The sequence below is a fragment of the Cyclopterus lumpus genome, chromosome 19, assembly GCF_009769545.1.
Source record: "Cyclopterus lumpus isolate fCycLum1 chromosome 19, fCycLum1.pri, whole genome shotgun sequence".
In the NCBI taxonomy this organism is placed as follows: domain Eukaryota; kingdom Metazoa; phylum Chordata; class Actinopteri; order Perciformes; family Cyclopteridae; genus Cyclopterus; species Cyclopterus lumpus.
The window spans coordinates 12,374,450-12,393,196 of NC_046984.1; the positions used below are offsets into that span (position 1 = coordinate 12,374,450).

General features: G+C 44.3%; 1 protein-coding gene across 3 annotated transcripts in view; it reads right to left on the reverse strand.

Moving 5' to 3' along the window:
* Positions 1-18,346, reverse strand: part of LOC117748851 (zinc finger MIZ domain-containing protein 1-like) — a 105,274-nt gene extending 86,928 nt beyond the window's left edge. For all 3 annotated transcript variants that reach the window (XM_034558955.1, XM_034558952.1, XM_034558954.1), the window contains exon 1: positions 18,162-18,346. The gene's annotated coding sequence lies outside the window, so the exon portion shown is untranslated. The remainder of the gene's footprint in view (positions 1-18,161) is intronic.
* Positions 18,347-18,747: the final 401 nt, after the last annotated feature.

Sequence of the window (18,747 nt, forward strand, 5' to 3'; positions counted from 1 at the left end):
TTTGAAGCAGCTTTGCTTCTCTTATCAATCATTCATCTGCTTTCCATTGAACACACTCCGATCCTCCAGTGTCAAATCAGGCTTGAAGTGGGTAAAGAACCACCAATCTGCAGTCTTTCCTTAATTAAACGAGTCTGACATGAGCCTCAAACACCTGCTCTCAAAGAGATCAACAATGCTACACTGATGTGGATATCCCAGGCAATCCGTAACCTGTCAATCATTTAATAGACAACACTCAGGTCTCATAAATTAGGAATAGGATGCCAGAACCCATTTGTGCTGGCTCCTGTGCATGTCCCTGTGTTTTGAAAACCCCTCAACGGTGAAAACTTGAGATTGAATCAGACTGAAATAATAATGTTGGTGCGACTTTTATAATAAAATCAGCCCAAGCTGCCGCTTTTCTCGCCTTGCCATCTCGCACTCTGTCTGAACAGGATCCCATTTCGCTCGACTACAGCAGGCGTTTGGTTAACAGCAAATATAATCAAACTTTGTGGTCTGTCTATCTGTGCAGCCGAATTGGAAGCAGTTCTTTGGTGGCAATCTCCAATTACCTTCTGCGTGCAAGTGTTCACTGCGCTGGAACTTTTCCATTTCATCATTACACTCAAGCTGCCCCCATCCAAAGCCAACCAGCAGCGGTGGCGGCGGCAGCAACACAGCAGACCGTGACATCCGTGCACCGCAGGGGGATCCTTCCAAGCTGCAGTGAATTCTTCGTTTTGTCTGGGAAAAGATTCCATGTCTATACAAACTGCAGGTGCAGTGAGTTTTTTTTTTTTAAACCACCACAGTGAAAAGGGGGCAGGGCAACACTCAGCACCCCCTCGGCTATGTTTGTCACAATTACTCGGTAGGTCAACTTTCCCCTAGTCTCATTAAGAGGTAAAACACGGAGGCTAGAAAATCCGTCTTTTTTGGACCCCCGCAGGAAATGTTTCAGCTTGCTGCCGCACGCTCGGAAAGCCACTGATGCAATCGTTCTCCAGCCCTCACAGTGGATTTGGGAAACAAAACAAGAATGAGGGATTATTTGATCCAACTTCCATTCAAGGGGCCAATTCAGCCCAAACAATCAATACTAATCAACGGGGAGATGAAATTCACTCTGCCACGGCCTAACAGTCGTGTATCGAGACTTAGAGCCTGCACGCAGGCTTTCTCTGCTCCTCTTCTCACAGATCCATTGCTGGAAAGTAACCAAGTATAGCAATTCAAGTATACTAAAATAAAGTGCAGTTGTAATGTACTTTATTTGAGTATTTCTATGACAATGCTTGATGATCCTTTTAATCCAATACATTCCAGAGGGAAATAATGTATTTTTTACTCAGTTCAAGGCTACAGTTTCATCACTTTTCAAATGTTCACTTTACATAATGTTGCATGTCACATGATTATGTTTAAAATATGATGCATTGTTATAGGGTAAACTAACTTTAGCCTATAAATTAGCCCCATGTCACCATGCTAGCATTAACTTGCTATGTACTACATTTAAGAGAGAAAGAGATGCTTTATGTAAATTCTAACTAATGGCTTTATGTATGTATGTTTGATAAATGATATATTATCAATAGACCAGTAATCAGCCATCAATAAAGACAACTTCTGGTTTGCCACATTGTGAAAAATGTATCCGTGTCACGAATAACTAACTGAGTTTTTAGCTCGCCAGTTAGCTCGTCATTTCATCAAGAAAATGGACAGTTTAATTTGTTCCAATGCCAGCATTAATTTATTAACAACTTATTGTCATTGTTATCTGCAAAGTTGATAGTTTATTCGAAAACAAGAAACATATTAACAAAATAAAAGTTCTGAGTACTTGAGCCTACTATTGAACCGAAAGCAGCGCCAAACTGCAACGCTAGCAAGCAGCTCGCGAACATAGCGAAACGTTTATACTAGCAGTGAAAGTAATACATATTTCTCTCAGGAGATGGTGTTGACTAAAATGAAGCAAAATGAGACAATAGTGTACTTACATTCATCAGGTGGGCAGAAGCATGACTCCAAATAGCCTTGGAGCGCTAATTTATGAATGCCAATGTTGCTGTGTCAGCGTAAACAGGCAACCATTAGCAAACGGTCGCAGTCAAAGTTACTGAAGTAAAAGTATGCGAGTAGAATCAGAAAAATGCACTTGAATGCCCTCTGTGACTGTTATACTGTATCAATACTGCATCAATGTGTAAGCACCATTTTACTGTTGCTGGAGTACATTTTTAACTGTTTCATGTAAGGCTGCATCAAATTATATTTATTATCCAGATTTTTTTTTTAATTATTCTTTATTTTGTCAATCTTTCAAATATTGTGTAAAATGTCAAACAATTACAATTACAATCATCAAAAGCTTAAAGTGATACCTTCCCATTGCATACATTGTAATCTTTGAATAAAAAATGGCCGACAGCATTTGTATACTTTTGGATAGTTTCATCTTTAACAAAGCATCATATTTTATAAGCTCATATGTTTTGTATAAATTGTTAATTAACTAGTAAATAAATATAAAAGGGGAATAAAAAGAAAGCATAAAGTACAAGTATCTCAGAGAGTAAATGTACTTAGTTACATTCCACCACTGGGCTTAAGTGCAGTTTTAAATGCAGAACTAATAGCCATTTGTAATGGAGTATTCTAACAGGACCTTGATTCTTCTTTCATCACCGCCCAAATCTCATTGCAACACCCTGCAAATTATTAATCCACCGCATTAACCATGCTGACAGTGTCACACTCTGAGAGGGTACAGCCTGTAGAGGCTGTCTTTTATCTGAGGCAAGGAACAACAAAGAGCATGAGCTTTTCATGTTAACACAGGAAACATATATTTAATGAGACAACCACTGCATTCTCCGCAGTCATGCTAAGTGAGTCTGACCCCACACCGCAGCACGGCCGTGCTGCCAAACAACCGTCGCGGCAGTCTAGACGAGGCCGATCGGCAACGAGGGCCTTCCGAAAGCTCTTGTAATGCACAAGGAATTTGGTGCGGTTTCCCTCGGAGAAGAGAGGAAACGCATGAGTGAGAGTAAAGAGGGAGCGAGATCCCTGCAGAGGTCAGAGCGTGTCCTCGGAGGTGTCAGGGGGAGTAAATGGGCATGACTGCAGAACAAGGGGGTTATACCCGCTCTCCTCCCTCCGCCTTCCTTTTCTTCTTCACAGGGGTGCCTTCACTGACTCGTCCCCGAGCGCCTCGGAGCGAGAATCAGCATGGCTTCCCTTGCATGCCACGCAAATTGGAACAGGAAACGATTGTCAGCTTGAGGCGAAATCACCACCCTATTAGAAAACAAATGGCGATGTGACGCAAAGGAGTAATTTTTCAGGAAGGATGCAAGGAGCTGCATGTCGACAGATCGGGCTTGTTTGATGACTGCGGAGGCTGCTGCTGGTTGTCTGCACGGCTGTCTGAAGGCTGACACCAGCATCAAGTCCCATGAATATTCAGTGACCAAGTAAATAAGGCAGATAGCACTTGACATGTTTAACACCCACCTTTGGCACCTTACCTCTACAAAGCCAACGAAGGTGAAGCAGCGGAACAAATATGTTGGTTGTTTGTGGGCGGCAACAATCCCTGCTGATGAATTGGGTGTTTTTTTGAACGAACAGAATGAGTTTCAGTGGGCGAGCTACATCAAAATAAGCCGGACTTTGAAAAAAAAATAAAACACATCCTCTGTCGGATTTGAGTTGCTAAACTGCTGGTTTTTTTTTTTTTTTTTTGGAGGCAGGCATTAAAATGAAAATATGTAGCATTATGCCTTGCAATATGCTGACATTTACATTCTTAGAAAAGAAAAAAAACATGTTCCCCTCAGCTATAATCCCTGCTGGTATCAAAATGTTTGCTCTCTAAATATTTACCAACCCAGAGTCACATCTAAAGCCTAACACAGGCACCTTGAGACTTCCTTTTTCTTTTTTTTCTCCTCCCAAGTGTTGTGTCCCAAAGGAAATGCAGTGAAAGCACTACAGACTATCTTGCAAGTGAGTAAACTCTCTGAGCACACAACGCATTCCTCCAACACCTCAAACAGCTCAGAGAAAAGAAACATATCTGCCACCAACAAACTGCGCTGCTTAAAAATCAGAGTCTGAGAGACGAGCGGGGATTCATTTGGTTTTGCAGTTTTTGCTCAAAAAAGGGTAAACATATTTCTGCGACAAGAAAAGTCATGTGAGTATTGACATTGATATTTATCGCTGGGCTTTTACACTGGACCTGGCGGGGATGGGGCGGGGGGGGGGGGGGGGGGGATCAGAGGGGGTGCTAAAGGAACACGCCAAAAAAAGGGGGGGGGGGGGGGGGGGGGGGAATAGCGGGATCACTTTTCACTTTTGTATCGACACCTGATGACCCTCCATTTCTCACGGACTACCTGTACAGTAAGGAAAATTATTTGAGGTGTCTGTAAACAATTTATTAAAGACACAAGTTTATTAAATGGAGGAATGAATTTGCCCGAAAGACTGCCTCCACGGGATTAGCTTGTTCTGGGCGACAAAAGAATGTCATTTAAATTGATTTGCTAAAAAAAGACGGTCCCAACTGTCCGGACCGACCCTGCACTCCCATTGCTCTGCCAAGTGTGTACTTTCTTCCTTCAATGATGTTGGCCCTTACAATGGATTCTAATGAAAAAGGAACACACTTTTCAGAGCCACCTTTTAGCTAAAAGATTGGAGGATGACTTAGTGGAGTATATCGTTAGTTCCAGTAGATCACTGAAGTTGTGCTTGCATTTGCTGACTGGCATTAGCTGCATCAATCTCAATAGAGCTGCAGTTAATAACTAGGCATTATGGATGTTTTCTGGTTAATGGTTTGGCACATTTCCTCGAAACCAGGGTGAAGCTTTTTAAAGATACACATCAAGTGAAACAAAACGAAAAAGCACCATATAAAACAGATGCAATTACAAAGAATGTTATTTTGTTATATTCCTTTAATGGGCTTGTTAGCAGCTCGTACATGATCCCATACTTAGACACACACACACACACACACACACACACACACACACGTGCAAACCCATATATTCACAACAATCTGAGCTGTCAATGGATTGTGAACACAAAAGGGGTCACGCGGAGAGCACTACCCAGCTGTGTCTCTGCAGCCTGAGCAAGAACACAGATTTCGAATGAACCGAGTTGTATACCACTCAACACCACACAAAGCCCCCCACACACACACACAAAGCCCCCCCCCCCTGACACACATACACACACATACACACACACACTCTAACCTCCACTTACCACCAGCCCCACCCACTCCTCAGTGCACCCTGCCTCCTGATAAGCTGGTTTGCCAGGCTTGCCAGTGCCGCTGATGGCTCCGTTTGCACAACCGCTCCATTGTTGCCGTGCAGAGCGGACGACTGCACTTTGGACCTTTCAGTGGGGAATGCCTTCTAGTGTGTTTCCCTTAAGGGCATCCACTGTGGTTTATCTGCAAGCTGCCAACCACACACACTTTTAACACTGCATTAAGGATATCTAAGGGTTGAAAACATAAACAGTAGCCCCTGCGTATCCGGTGCCGCCGCCGTTAAGCACTAGTCAGTTTGCCTGGCAGCTGATTTTTCCGGAGCTTAAAAAGACTCATAAAAAAAGGCAGCTGAATTATCTGGGTTGCTGGAACCTGATCCACTGCCTTCTGACCTTTTGCGCGAAGCAATATTAAAATGTAATAGTTGGGCTGAGTTAAGTGATTGCAATTTATGAGTCCATTTACCTAGATTCAATATTGGATGACACATGATTACCTCGGTGAAGTAAAAGCTTAGGTACACGAAAATAACCCGGTTACGCACAAATACGGAGCTTTATCGAACTTAACAATCAGCTCAGTGTCCGTCTGCTGCAAGTCTGGCTCAGCGGAAGGCTGGACAGAATTTTAAAAATGCACGACAAGACTAGAAGAAGAAGAAGAAGAAGAAGGAGAAGACGTTGGAAATTAAATATCCACACTTATACAACTTTTTTTTGGGGGGGGGGGGGGGGGGGGGGGGAACTCCATTAAGCTAAAATTGATGTGTATTGAATAAATGTTGCCTCTGAATCTGGTCAACTGGCCAAATGGATTAAGTGTATCAAATCCATTTTCCTGAGTGCATTGAGTGTCAAAATGAAACATTTTCAATTTAGCCCCTTAAGGTCCAAGATTCCGTCAGCCTGCTGTAAAACAAGCTGCTTACCGAGCAAAGACAGGCTGCAACACATCTCTAAATGTGGCCCGGGCTTTAAATTAGCATGACACAATCCACATATTTGCTTCACTGTGCAGCCAGAAAGGAGCTACATGACTTTCAGGCATTCAGCTCAGACTATAAAGAAACAATGTAGCCTACTTTGCACACTCCTCACTGCTCTCTTTTCAGCCACATCCTCTTGGATTTTATGACTCTGGTTAAAATGCAACCATTAAATATTCATGTGTGAGGGCTTTCACCCGTGAAGCAGTTTCTCCCCCCCTCCCCCTCTCAACCTTCCCCACCCCCACCCCTCTCAGAGCTTTAGAGAAAGTGTGAAACTTTTTGGGATTTTAACTGACAGGAGTTAAATATATATATATATTTTTATTGGCGGTTTAGCACAGTGAAGACTTCTCCTCTCCAACATCCTACTCCGCTGATACGAGCAGCGCCTTCTTGGCTTTCATCCTCATTGTTCTTAAGATTGCAGACATGGAGTGAGACTCTTGTAAATTAACATGACAATACACATTGTGGAGATTAATGAAAACAAATACTCAGTAGCTGAACAATGACACGATGAAAATTGATGGTTGACAATCATGCCAAAAGAGGATAGTGTGTGTGTGTGTGTTTTTTAAGTTATCATAACCTATTTCTTGCTCATTAATGTTTGACTTGTTGTCTTGACTGTTTATTATGCAAAACATCAGCAGCAAAAGTAATGACACAAATAATTCATACTTTCCCTCTTAGAACTCCTGGAACACTGAAATCCATTATATATAGCGAGTTAGAGTGTCTATAAAAGATTAAGGATGAAATTATGTCTTTAGGTATAGACAGTCGCATAAATAAGGCTGAAATGTGATTTTGCTGCAGTGAACATTAGGGAAATTTTCGGAGGCTTTATTTGCGTTGATGTGATCCGCATACAAATCGAGGGCTGCAACATTCGAGGCTTCTCCAAACAAGCTATTTTGTAGACAAATGAAGCAACTGCTCAGACATGAACCCGGTCTTTGGGCCCCGAGGTGGCAGAACGCATGTACGACAACGCGTAACGTGATGTATCCGACGGAAACGCACGGGAACAAAACCAGGCCCGACAATAGTTGGTTATGAACTAATCTTTTTAGTGACTTGGGAGTAACGATTCCTGAACTAACCGCCGGGGTCTTTGTGAACAATATGTGCCGTCTACAAGCAGGTGCAGTCCATCTCTCTCAGAGTTTGGACAGCGAGTGTTTGTGTTTGAGAAAACGCGCGGAAGCTCGCGTCGCTCTTTCATCAGAAGTCGGTCCTGTTCCAGCAGCGAGCAGCTGATTGAGATGAATCACGGCTCTTTCTTTCTACTGCACCAGCTTGAAAGAAGCCCGAATAGTCAAACTTTCCAGCGCTGCTCGTCGCCGTCTTTGATCCCAAACAAATAAGAAAACCAAAAAAAAAGAAAAAAAAGTGGAGGATGGCTTGTGAAACACGGAGGCTTTTCAGAGGCATTCTTCCACTCTTGGAAGGCTGCCCGGTCTTTTGAAACGTTTTTTTGTCTTTTCTTTTTTTTCGTCGGTGACATTACCCAATCGCCTCCCAATTAAAATGATTGAAAACATCCAGGAAACACTGTACGGCTAATATCATCACAACTAGCGTGTCAAAAACAAACAAATACAGTGCTCACGGAGACAAAAAAAGGAGCCCTTTTGAGTTCATAACCGGCATTTAATCCGCTGTAATGATTTACAATATGACGAGACGGGCAAAAAGTACTGTGACAGATAGAATGGGACCCAACACAAATATAATTACAGATCGCATGATCTTCTCCACCTCCCTCTGCCGGTGCCACACGAAGAGGATGCATGACACGCAGCCTCGAGTGATTAGCTTTTTCAATTTGCTCCTCAAAAACCAGCTGATGCCGTAAATATTAAGAGAAACAACAACAAAGCAACAAAGCATCAGGGATGCATGAGAGCTCGGGTTGGCGAGGTCTTGATAGCAGGTATGTGTTCTGAGTGGAAGTGGTCCCCATGGAGAACTGTGGCACCAAATCCAAAGACGCGCCATTTGACCTCGAACACCCGAGGCCGGGAGAAACCACGGAGCAGCAGTGTGTTTCTTAAAGAACGAGTACATTATAAGGATGGGTGCGTTCAAATAGGGCTGAAAAGACTAGCATCAGAAAATCAATCTGCAACTGTTGTTCTCATATGTTGCTTTTAGACAAAAAAAACAAATACTGGTTCCGGCTTCTCAAGCGGGAACATGTGCTGATGTTCTGCGATAGGGAACTACGTATGATTTGGTTTTGGACTGCTCGTTAGAAAAAAACAAGACATTTAGACATTTAACTCAACGATTAATTGCTAAATCAAGAAAATAATTGACGGATTAATCCATAAAGAAAATTGGTTGCAGCCCTACTTTTTGTTAAATACAATCTGTCAGTGAAGTCGGAATATATCTGCCTTTTCCCTCAAGAAACGTATCTTTGGAAATACTTGAAACAAAGTTGATTTGTATGAGAAACGGGTTGAAATGATGTCATTATGGAGGACTTCAGAGGCAGGAAAGTGATCTGCACACATGCTGTTGAAGACATATTTTTTAAATTAGAATCATAAGGATAGGCATAAAAAAAGTCAATACGACAAAGTCGTGTCGCAGCCAGATTTCAATGGCCCAAAAAAATAAGTGTCGTAAACTAAAAGTGGCAACACGTAGGAGTAATTCTCCAAAAGAAAACCTACTGTGCTCAACCCCACCGGCCAGCTCAGATTAGGTTTCACATTCCTACCGAACAAACACACACACACACACACACACACACACACAAAAGAGAGAGGAGACAGAGAGGTGGAATGAGACACGGACACTTTTGTTGAGACATTTGCGACCTCAGACCATTTCATCTTGCTGACGATGTTTACACTACAAGTCAAGCACACGGATATCTCCTCTCGTATTCTTCAGCCGAGACGTGGAGGATCAAACCATCTCCCTTCATGCTGATGTAACACACACGGACACACACACACACACACACACACGCACACGAGTGAAACCAGCGGTGCACCGTGTACGTCCATGGTGACGCCAAGGATGCTGAGCTCTCACAAAAGCAGATGGTCAAAAATAGCGTCCGCTGTCAAACATTTTTTGTAAGCCGTGGGACCCGTTGGGCCACACGTGTTTGCCAAGAAGGAGCAGTGGTGCAATATATGCGTGTGTAAAAGTAATCCGGTCAGTTACAGCTTCTCTCGGTTTGATACTGAGAAAGGGAGAATGCCCAAAGAGCTTATGCAATCTGCACCTATAAATAGGAGTGTGAAGTGTGCCTATGTGTGTCTCGCTGTGTGTTTACATCCGCACAACAGTTCCCAAGTCATTAGTATTCATCAGCGGCAGTAGTTGTTATGCTATGTGATTACTATTATTGTGTGAAACTGTCTCGTATCTCTGTTCATTGCACTAAAGCCGCCGCTGAGGACGGGGACGTCCCGCCAGCCACCGGACGAGGGAACATAAGGGAACAGACAGGACGTGTTTACAGAAGAGTTATTTAAAGTCAGCGCTGGGACTGCATCGCGCGTGGCTACGAGCCATACTTGTACACGCTGTGCCGACGTTTCATATCCTGAGAACCTGGGTCAGTCGGAGGCACACTCAGCAGTGTACCTAGCTGTTAAAACCCTTTGAGCCCTGGCCATGTCAGGGATTATGCGGATGATACGGTTCAGAATGAATTTGGCTCATCAGAAACAGTCTTGTTTGACACGTATTATGTATGTTCTCAGACACTTTTGGATGAGAAAAAAAAATGTCATGGACTATGACTCGTGTAAATAGGGGGAACTAAAAAAAAAAGAAGAAGCCATAATTGGATTTGGAGTTTGGCGTTCCCGTCGTCATTTTTTTGTTTATTACTTCCATGTTTTATGCTTATGCTTTGGCACTACAGTTCCAATCCTGCATTGAGTGATGTAAACAGGAAGTAGTACGTTGCCATGGAGCTGGCAAGTTACCCGTGGGCTATGGGCTATTTTATTCCCAGGTTTGTCGACATTGTGGAAAGACTGCGAGCAGTTTGTGTTCACACAACAGACCACAATCACCTGCATTACTTGGACATGAAAGACGCGCTCTAATGAGGCAAGATCAAGGTGCATGGTTCAATTTATTCACCCACAACAACAACAACAACACAGGAGCTGAAGTGCTCTCATCCCAATCAACCGACGCATAATACAACGCGTAACAAACGATTACAAATAAGGAAAGATGATTTTTTTTAAAGCCATGCGATGCCTGACACAAAATGCATCAGTCGGATGCTACGGGGTTAATGCATTCCACCCCACCCAGTGCCGACTCCAGTCATGATCTCCTCTCACTGCCCACAGCTGTCAGGTTAGTGTATCGGCTCCGGTCTGTGACGCATGGCTTCCACCTGGGTAACCGACCGCACACAGACACCGTGTTGGATTGAAGGAGCTGTGTAAGCCGACACAGTCAGTGGGCGTGGCCTTACTGCCGCCTGCGCTTCATCTTAGGTTTGACTGTTTTCTTTGAGCAGGGTGCAAAAAAAGTAGGAAATCTGAACCCCGGTAAACAAATGCGGTCACGATGAACTGCGCAGGATATATTTCTCTCTACTTTTGGACATCTTACGGGCAAAACTATATTAAACCAATAACGTGTTGATGTCGTCGTCCTGTGATTCGCACACACGGCTACTGTCCTTTTATCTGCTGAGGCCCCGCTTGATGCTCAGAAGAGAGTTTGTGTCCCACACTTTTGTTCATGTTCGTCAGAAAGAGGACTAAAACTGGGAAAAGGTAACGAAAGGCAAGTGAAGCAGATCTACGAGGTTTAAATGAAGGGACACTTTTCTCCGCCGCAGCTCTACCGAGGCACAGTTTTTCCATGAAGAGCCCTGAGACCAATTTTCTCAAATCAAGGTCTTCCGCATCAAACACTCAAATTTTAACTACTGGCTATTTGAAAAGAGTATTTCCAGGCATCCATCAGAATTCATAGCACATAAAGCATCCTGATCTGTTAAAGTCTAATAATTGAAACAGGGCAGAAATACATCATTAATAATTAATTCCCAGAGCCGAAGACGTCTTCAAATAGCTTGTTTTTTTTAAATGTATAAACCCAAAGATATTCGATGTTCAGCAGTAACAAAACAGAGCAAAGCAACACATCCTTACATTTCTGTGGCTGAAAGAGACTCTGGCAACAGTTGCTAGGTGGTTTTCGTACGCCATGTCAATCAAATAGGGCTGCAACGACTGATTGTTTTCATTGTCCATTAATCCGTCTATTATTTTATCTATTAATGAATTAATTAGCCATTTTACGTAAATGTCAGTCGTTTTCGTCCACAACTCAAAGATGAATATCTTTGTCAACTGTAACAGAGGAGCATAGAAACCAGAAGACACTCATCTAAGCAGCACATATATGACTTTTTGGGTGTCGGTAAATCTTAGTGATGTTTTAAAGTGCTGTAAATGAAATCCACTGTCACAGAGGAGCGTCATCATTTAGAATCGTGGCCTTTGCGATCAATAATCTGCGGAGCCCTCTTCACTTCGGGTCGTGTCGTTTTTTGTTGTTTTTGTCCCAGTGGCTCTGCAAATGATAAAAACAGGTTACGGTACTTACAGTAAATGGGACCCTCAAGGGGGGGTCGACCTTAAGGCGACGGACGAACGAGAAACTGTGCAACACGTCTGTGATTTTATCCGCTTGTGTTTTACATCTTAAAATCGCAAACTTGAAACCATTTGACATTTTGAAGGAGGGATCTGGGGGAGGGGGTGTTGCTGGAAGAAGAGATTACCCTCAGACTGTTTCTTTGAGAGCGAGAGAGAATGGATGGGGGGGAGGGGGGGGGGGCGTTTTCTGTGTATTAGTAAATCCCAGTTAATTTTCCCTGTCAGAGCACAATGAGATATGGACCCCCGCGGGCTCTGTTGAATGTAATTCCAGCACTTGCTCAGAATCACCTTCATTACTCATCAGAGGTGTGGATCTCTCCTCCCAAAAAAAAAAAAAAAACTACCTCCGGAGCGCGTTCGAGACGTTGCGATGCTCCAACAGAGACCCCCCCCCCCCGTATTTTTTGTGAGATTACACCTCTTGAGACGTTTTTACATTTGCAGAGCAGCTGCTAGTTTCTCAGTCTGAAATTTGAAGAGGGAAACATGTCTGCCATGCAACACTTTCCCATGCTGCAAGACTTGACAACCCTTCAAGGTCCCCGGGTTGGATCCTTGCTTAATTTATAGGAGCTGAGACTTTGGAGAAGCCGGATGTTATTCATGATTCAGAGCCTTTCATTTACACTTAACACTGCGGCGCTGCGCTGTGACATCATCTGCGTATGTTTTTCACAGCATGTCACATTCAACATGCATGAGTCTGCGACTGCTGGGAGCCTCAAAAGCTCCAATTATTTCCATCGCGGGTTAAGACTCACAGATTGGATTTAGTTCTTCATGGCACTCTCTAACTCGCCTGTTTAACTACCAAACCCTGCTGATGGCAACAAACGGGAACACATTATCGGTGGGTTTAATTGCATTTCCATCTCTTATTTAACTTCCACGCCATCCAGATCTTCAGGAAACCGGACAGCCAAGTAACTTCAAAAATCACAAAAGAACCGGATGATTATTTTTCATTAGAAATAAATTAGCTCCGTCTACAGTAAACAAGGAAATATTTCACATGGCTTTCGAGCCCTCGTTGATGTCTTCAATTATACTTGATTTGTCAACAACTATCAAGCCCATGACATTCAATTCACCGTGGAATAAAAGAAAAGCAGCAAATCCTCATATTTTAAACAGGAAACACAGACTGTGTGAATTGACCAATGAATTAAATCCGACAATTTGTTTAATGCCATCCATATCTTCCAGAACTCTGCAAGGCACCAACAACAAATACCGGTAGAGCTGCAAGTTCATCAATCCATCAGCCGGATGTACAGGCATGCGATGATCAAAAACATTATTTTTATTGTTTTTATTTGCTGATTCAAGCGTCCTAAAACGTGAAAACATCGTGCTTTTCTTTGTCATATATGACAGTAGACTGAATGTATTTGGGGTTTGGGATGTGGAAGATCACAGCGGGCATTTTTGACTTTTTATAGAAAAAAACATCCCTAAGAGGAGAACCGTTGGCTGTCGCGCTAAAACCTCCACACAATAGACATTTTACATTTTTCCTGGTATACCAAGCAGGCGTGGGATCAAGTCAGAAATACAGTTTTTAGATCCATTAATCACGAGTTGTGCGTTTTCTGTTCCGGCGAACTTCCCCTCCAGCATGGCTGCAGCTGTAAGAGGAGGCAAGGCTATTGTTCGGACTAACAAGGGGCGCAGAGGTCACTTGCATTTTCACAAGAGCTTTGCCAGAGGGGTTGGGGAAGTAGCCGGCACACAAGTCTGTTTGGTATGGATCTACACTAAAGCTTGTTCTATAAAGTCACATCACTCCCAGTCTATTATAAAAGGGGATAGATTAGATTAAGTGAGATTATGCAGAGAGGGGCTCCCTAAAAAGAGCAAAAATAACACACTCGGTACTTAGCAGGCGAGTCAACAGTGGGATTAAGCCAGAAGGACACGTTCAAATCCAGTGCTAATATGAACAATGGTCATCCTTCCACGGGCTCAACCTTTAAGTGGTTACAAATGTTATTGCTTTAAATTCCCAAAACACATTTCCCAAGCTGCAGCCGCAACAAAATCCAGATTTTTATTGCAATTTTTTGGACATAAAGACGAATTTGATCTACAATCTGACAAATCTCAAAACCTCAAATGAGGGTTGTATTTCTTCTCTTGATCAAACGGTCACCCCGTCCCTGTTAAGCCCTCTCTCTCTCTCTCTCTCTCTCTCTCTGTGCGTGCAGTTTGCACAATAACAACTCCTATCACCAATGCAACCGAAAATATGCACAAAGTGGTTGCACACTCTAACATGATTAAATGATGTGTGGTCTGGCGTCACTCCCAGCACCTCTCCCATCCCTCGCTTTCTATCTCCCTCCTGCACGAACACACACACACACACACACACACACACAGACACAGACACACAGACACACAGACACACAGATTCCCTTTCCCTGAGCTGTGTTTTGAAAATAGAAGCTTCATATTAACAGTCAACAGTCAAGCTGACAGGTACAGTCTGGCCATTCTTTCCATCATAAAAGCCCCTCGGTGGATATCTTGCACAGTACACATGTTACTGCAGCGGCGTGTTGCCGAGGCGGAGCGTCGCAAATCATCACAAGCGCACACATGAGGAATGCAGAACAACACGTGGGAAGTTTTCGGTGGTGCGGTGCAGAATAAATTCTTATTTTATTGTATTCTGAACGGCGGGCAAAGAATTCAGATCCCTTACCGGAATAAATTAAATGAAGTACGACATCACAGGTTAAATAACAGACGCCTTAGCGGTTTATTACTTTAAGTACCTTAACTACTGCGACTGTAACATGCTCAAAGTTGGGGTCAGGGGTTGAAAACCTGGGTTCAGGACCCCTCCGAGGGGTCGGCTGGATAAATACTGAGGGGTCGCGACACAAATGTGAAATATTGGATAGTCACGCCCAAATGCAACAATCTGAAGACGGAGGGGGGGGGATCACTCTTTGGTGAAACTCACAGCCAGCTTGTGACGAAGGGCTGCAAGTACACGTTGCATCATTTTTTTTTTTTTTTAAAAGGTCACAAGCCGGTGACCCCAAGATCTTGCCCTCCAAGGTCTTAGTGGACGAACTATGAAAGTACCAAAAACACACTGCACACTGTAACTATTACCCGCTCACATGTCCAGTGAAATTGTGCCTTCACGAGTGAGCGACAGTGTGAAAGATTTGTTTTTTTGGTTCAATCATTAACAAAAGCATCATATTTCTGTTATCAGTTTTGTGTTGTAAAGCAACGATAGCTTTAAAGCAAATGACAAAACCCACAGTATATAAAAGAAGTACCAAATCTGTGCTGAAGAAAAATGGGATTGTGAGTTTCCACCGTGAGTTATCCAAAACAATCTCGCTGCCAAAGATATTACAGTATCAAAATAACCCTTTACGGTGTCGCGAACGCTCACAAGTAACACATTTATAAGATTGTGAAAACCAAAGTGCTGTTTGACAGCTAACTAAACCTCATGATTAAGCTACTACAACTGCCCACTGACACACTTTCTGTACGGCGAGCGCCACGCTTGCCCTGGCCCCTCCTCGCTCATTGAAAATAGCGTCAGCGGCTCGGTGATTCATCCCGGGGAGTTCATTCTCTCGAGCAAAGACAACACAAAAAGGACCTTGAGCGAAACCTACACAAACCCTCCCACAGCCTCTGACCGCGGAGGAAGAGTCGCTTTTAATCGCTCGCCTTGTTTTTCCCCTGTCGGAGTGCTTGAGAGCTGCAAGTGGAATTCCCAAGAAGAATCAATAACATTATGACATTATAAAAAGGCATCTAACAGCCCTGTTTACCAGCTGCCGAGGCGCACATTGTTGGTTAAAAGGCTGCTCACCATCGGGAGAGGCCGCTACGATGCAGAACCTGGAGTGAAATATTTCAAAGCAGTATTTTATCGCATCGATACTCGGGGTGTAAAATGACACTGCGCTGTGTGTTTCAGAAATTTTTTTTTCAAAAAGACACATCGGATGCAGCATACAGATAATATATCAGAAGGTGAGCGTGGCGAGCTGAGACACACCGGCTCTCCTCACAAGCTGGCCGGCATACTGCCGCAGGTAATGAGGCCTCTTGTGTGTCCTCTCTGATCGGAGAGTTGAATAATTTCCCATGTGGCTCTGCCATTTCCAGCTTCTGCCTTTACTCTCACCTCGTCGGGCGGGTGAGAGGCGAGAGCAAAAAAATAAAAAAATAAACTCCCTCCATGCACTGAAAACGTGTTGCCATTGTCGATCCACAGTGCTACACACACACACACACACACACACCAACCTCAGGCTGGCTGCAGTCCAGACAAAAACAAAAGTCTGCTTCAGTGTTTCTAAAGAGATCCGTGTGATTCAAATTAAAAACTAAAAGGTGATGCTTTGTTTTCTATTTGTAGGTTTTGTTCTGCGTTAAGAGGCGGCTCGGCATCAGCTACAGTTGTATTCTGCCTGGCTGTGTGCCGACGCTCTCTCATTGGTGAGGAGGAAACTCGGTTAATAAATGGTCAACTCCAGCAACCCAGACACACGTGCTGGGTTGCAGATCTCTGTTTCAATGTGGCTTTTGTTTGACGGCTGGTGTTTCAACATCCTCAACTTGAATAGAAGAAGGTCAGCCTGGTGGGGTCTGCCCCATGGTTATTCAGGAGCCCCAACCTGAGGGCCCCCCCGCAGGGGTGGGGCGACTGGGAGGGAGGAGACAGGACAGAAAACCTCCTCCTCCGTCTGACAGCACTCTAATATATGACAGAAGCCACTGGAAGCTGGACGTTTCAACACACACAGGCAGGGCTCAGATCACACGTGCCACCAAGTGCTTGTAAACCAATTGAGAGGTGGCCCATGAAGAGATTCGGAGCAATCAAAAGAACCAGGTGCACGAAGACGGCTAGCCTCCAAAGTCTTTCGGAGAGTTTGAAGCGGAGACGAAGCCTGTCAGTTCATTCAACCCAACAAGAGCCCTGACATGAAATATGTAAACAAGCTGCTCAAAATCTGGTGTCGCCTGCAGAAGTTTTTAACATGATCACCCACCCTCCACCCTCCACCCCCCAGCAGCTGGGTCCAAAACAGTCTCCAGCCAGGACGAATTGGGATGCTGCTGCTGCTGCTGCTGCCGCCCCCCCAAAAAAAAGCAGACAAGAGGCAAACGAACTTTTCAGCAACATAACACAAACAGGAAGAGCTCACCAGAAAACAAGACGAGAAACAGCTGCAAGTTGTGTCTCGATTGCTTGCTTTATGATGATGATGATGATTTCCACAAGCAGAAACACAAACAGTGCATGAACACATTGACAATGGCTGGTAGGCAGATCATGGGAATAGAGTGTAGCTTACCCCCCCCCCCCCCCCCACCCACTTGGCCATGCTTTTTGCTTCCTGGACAGGACAGATGTACAGTAAGTGAAAATGAGCCCAGGTCCACATGAGCCCCCCCCCCCCTTCAATCCCAACTGGTTCCATATTCACACAGCAGGAATTTAGGGAGTCAACTTGTTAAGCGCCCTTGCGAAGCTCCAGCAGCAAAGATAACTCCAGGCTGACATTAATACACAGATATTTAATAGCGCACACGTGCGCCGCTGTTCACAAAAGTTCACTAAATACAACGTTTAGCGTGACATTCAGCGACCAATCGGCGCAGCTGCAGTGACCGCTGTCTTCGTCCACAGACGCCGCGCAGCACCGATAAACCCACATCGGACGAACCATGTGCTTCGTGCACATCGGAAGCCGAAAAAGGTACAACACAACTCGTTTAAAAATCAGGAGCTATACCTCGAAACCCTCTGCAGGCACATACACACACACACACACACACACACACACGGCATGATTCATTCTGCAAAGCGCAGCGCACACAAGGCTGCTACAATGTCGCCTGCGAGCCCCCCGAACGCGTTGGAGATCAGCGCGGCATCTGTTACTAACGAAATGCTCAACCTGCTTCACAGCGCCGCCGGTTCACTGCCGACGGCACGGAGCAGCCGGGGAGTGAACACAAAGCTGCGGTTGGTTATTACGAGGCTCCGACGTGCTCCTCGGTGCCAGTTCAAGTGGTCACTCTATTGTTGAGAAACAATCTGAGCCCAAAGTGGGGAAAAACAAACAAAACAACAACAAAAAACCTCCGCGAGACAAACACAAGCCTCGCAGCGCGACACCGGGGAACCAGCGACGTGAAGTTTGCGGTTACTCACCGGGTTATTAAGCGGAGAAAGTCCTCGTAAAATTTCGGCTCTTGTTTTTTTAAAATATCTTCCCCCCCTCACGGCCACTGAGAATGGGCTCAACGTCAGTGGGTGAGTAACTGAATAGACTCGGAGAGAGCGCAGTAAGTTGAAGTGTCAAATTACATTGGCTATTCTATTACCGAAGGGACCCATGCTCGGTGGCTGCTGACAAAATGTGTCGCGGATTCTTTTTTTACGCGGAGAAGAGGACGCGCGGAGGGAGACGGGGGAGCGGAGCCGGAGCGTCGCTCAGCAGCCATCTGGTACACTGGATCCTCTGGAGCGACCCGCTCCCTGTGTGTGTGCTACCTCGCGGCTCTATCGAATTGTGTGGACAGTATTTTTTTTATTTATTTTTTATTATTTATTGGGGGGGGGGGGGGGTTAAATGAGAGCACACAGAACTGACCAGTAGTTTCGCACATTAAGATGGAAAATGGGCACGCTATCTCTTTTATTCTTTTGTATCTCTTTATTGATTAATTTAACGGCACATTATGGTTATTTATCGCAATTTAAAATGAATTATTTATCACAATGGCTTCTAACAAAG